The following is a 3,093-nucleotide window of genomic DNA, read 5'->3' as shown; positions in this document are numbered from 1 at the left end:
AAAAAAGAAAGCAGAGGCAGGTGGATCTCTGAGTTCAAGGCCAGCCTGGTCTCTATATAGAGCTAGTTGCAGAACAGGCAGGGTGGTACCAGAGAAACCCTGTCTTGAAAAACAAAAACAAAAAGCAACCAAACAAAAAAAGCCCTTAAAAATATTAGTTTCATATGACAAAATTCTCAAATTAGATTCTCTGTGGGAGAGAACTAATTGTGGCTAACAAAGAAATGTTGAAAATCGCAGCTGGATATGCTAGCTCCTGTTTCTATCTCAGTCATTGGGAGGCAGAGGCAGGATTGCCTCGCTCTCTAGGTTCTGTGAGTGCTAGGCAAACCTGGGCTAGAGGCTACCAACAAGAAAGAATGAATGAAAAGGGGGAAAATCATTGCTATAGAGAGTCATTCCGTCCAATATGAGCCATACAGCTTGATAAATATGGCAGTCACTAGCTACTTGTGTCTCCTTAAATTTGAATGAATTGCTAGACAATGTTTCCACCTTTGAACTAGCCACATAAGTACCCATGTGACTAATGGCTGCTATATAGGAAAGCGCGGATTTAAAGCATTCTCGTTATCACAGAATTTTCTTTTAGGTAGCACTGGCCTAGGAAAGGGCTTGAGACGGGATCCAGAGCTGTGGGTTCCAGTCTTAGAACAGCCTGGCTTCTAGATTTCAGTTTTCTCATCTTAGCAATGGGGGAATAAGCCCACACTGGCTCATCTCCGTGATTGACAGGAGCCCCAGGATCATGGTTGGGTCCTAAGTGAAGCAGTAAGGCAGGCAGGAATCAAGGACGACAGTGTGGGCCTTAGAGCTGAGACTCAGTTCCACTCTAGGCTAAGCAAGGGGCCCCATGTCTGGAGACACCATGGCCTGGAGCCTCTATAGGAAGGGGGCTTGTCGGGGGTTGGTGAGATGGCTCAGTGGGTAAGAGCACCCGACTGCTCTTCCGAAGGTCCAGAGTTCAAATCCCAGCAACCACATGGTGGCTTACAACCATCCCTAACAAGATCTGACGCCCTCTTCTGGAGTGTCTGAAGTCAGCTGCAGTGTACTTACATGCAATAAATAAAACTTAAAAAAAAAAAAAAAAAAAAGGAAGGGGGCTTGTCAATTCTCCTCCCTGTTGTCCTTCCCCTCCCCTCCCTTCCCAGTTTCTCACCCACAGAGCTGGAGAATGGTTGGCTGTTGTGGCGCTGGGTCAGCTCTGCTCTGTGCGCTGCTCCAGGCCTGCCTTATAAAGCCCTTGAGGTTCCTCCCAAACCCTCCTTCCAGGTGAGGCCAGACTCCCCACAGCAAGAGAAATGGGTGTGGAGTGTAGGTACAACCTGTCACTCTGCCCCACCCTGTCACAGAGCTGTCAATCAATTAGTTATTCATTCAGGATATGGGGAAAGTGAAGGGCTGAAACAGGGAGGAGACAGACAGGAGACAGCCTCCCTGGGTTCCAGAGCAGCTCATTCTACCATATTCCTTGGGCCACCGACTTCCTAGTCCTCTATTGGATTACATCCCATGGGGAGGGGCTGAGAGGAGGGGGAAGAGGGAGAATGAATGGGAACCAAGTGACTTAAGACTCATAGCTGCCCATATGTTGATGTTTGGTGAACAGGTAGTGTGCGCATGTAGGGTGACTTATTGATCCATGTCCCCTCCATTGGGCTTTGCAAACAGGATGTCATCGTCATAGTTATCAGGAGCAATGGGCCATGGGCTGATGGGCTTGCTCTTTCTGTTGAGATTCTCATGTTGGTTGCCTTGGAGCCATTTTATGTTCCCGTTACCATGGAAAACCCTCAGCATCTCTTGTGGATGCCCTCTATGTTGGATCTGCTCAACACTCTTGTACCCTCTCCCTGGGTTTGTGCCTAATCAGACTTCTAGCCGGCCCCTACCGGGAGCCAGCTCCTTGAGGATCTTGTGTTTCAAGACTCTTCCATTTTTGCTTTCAGGGGTAGATTATGATTTGCATAAAGAATTCATAACTTTGCAACAAAAAAAATTACATCTTAAAATGGTTAGTGAACAAAGACATTTTTTCCATGTACCAGGAAAGAAAAATGATACACTTCTTGGTTTATTTGATAAACTCCCGCCTGAATGTGGTTTGCAAGGTTATAACAATCTCTAGACTGTTTTTTTTTTTTTTTTTTTTTTCATAACCGAGATGAGACATTTACTCTCATGTCTGCGTCATTGGTGCCCCCTTCCTGTCTCTAGGAGCTTTGATGTCCCTTGGGTCTTGTATAAGGGCAGTGGTACCCACGCTTGCAGCCAGCCTTGCTGAGAATTAACAGGTGATGAAGGATGCAGGCTGCACTGTGGCCATGGCAACCAGCACCCCCAAATGTTCTGAATAACCACTCTAATCCAGAGCAGGACACGGTGACTCAGCAGATGGAATAAGAAAAAAAGAAAAAGAAAAAGAAAAAGAAGAAGAAGAAGAGACAAAATGCAGTACAGGCATTGACAGTAATTAATCGAAACACAAAAATCTCAGAGATAGAAGGTATTGGAGGGGGTTTGGGAGGAAGGACAGGGTGAGAGCAGCTCTTCTCACAGTCCTGGGGGGATGGAGATGCTGGTGTTGCTATGGTAACAGGAAATTACAAGCTTTCCAGAGAGCTAGGTTGATTTCTGCCTGTGGATCAGGTTATGCCCCCGGCTGTTCTTCCCCGAGCTAGGATGGCAATTATTATAAACAGCAGCCTGCCTCCCATTCAGCAGTGGTGGCTGTCATTATAGGCACTGCAAAGTGCCCATGACAAGGGTCCTCTACAGAGATGAGAGGCATAGCCCTTTCCCTCAGGAGTGCGCACTGCAGGCTGTGCTCACAAAGGCCTGTGGTTTGATAAAAGGGAAGGTTTCCTGGCTCCCCCCTTTTCTAGTTGTTGAGATGCTTTCTCCTCCAAACATTGTGGGGGGCCGGAAATGACTTGAGGATGGGTCTTGGGACAATGCAGTATCTGAAGCATTTTGCACAGCACCCATGGAAATTTAATACATTTTGCAGTTTTCCCCCTTTGTCTATGTTGGACCTCAGTTAGCCTTCTCTGTGAAATGGGATTCATTCATACCTGCCTCATAGGTCGG

General features: G+C 46.9%; 1 protein-coding gene across 1 annotated transcript in view; it reads right to left on the bottom strand.

Moving 5' to 3' along the window:
* Window positions 1-1,208, bottom strand: part of Gast (gastrin) — a 2,953-nt gene extending 1,745 nt beyond the window's left edge. The window contains exon 1 of the mRNA XM_021213797.1: window positions 1,163-1,208. The gene's annotated coding sequence lies outside the window, so the exon portion shown is untranslated. The remainder of the gene's footprint in view (window positions 1-1,162) is intronic.
* Window positions 1,209-3,093: the final 1,885 nt, after the last annotated feature.

Source organism: Mus pahari, chromosome 14 (genome assembly GCF_900095145.1).
Source record: "Mus pahari chromosome 14, PAHARI_EIJ_v1.1, whole genome shotgun sequence".
Classification (NCBI taxonomy): domain Eukaryota; kingdom Metazoa; phylum Chordata; class Mammalia; order Rodentia; family Muridae; genus Mus; species Mus pahari.
The sequence above is the reverse complement of the archived record's forward strand: the minus strand, read 5'-3'. Positions and strand labels throughout refer to the sequence as shown.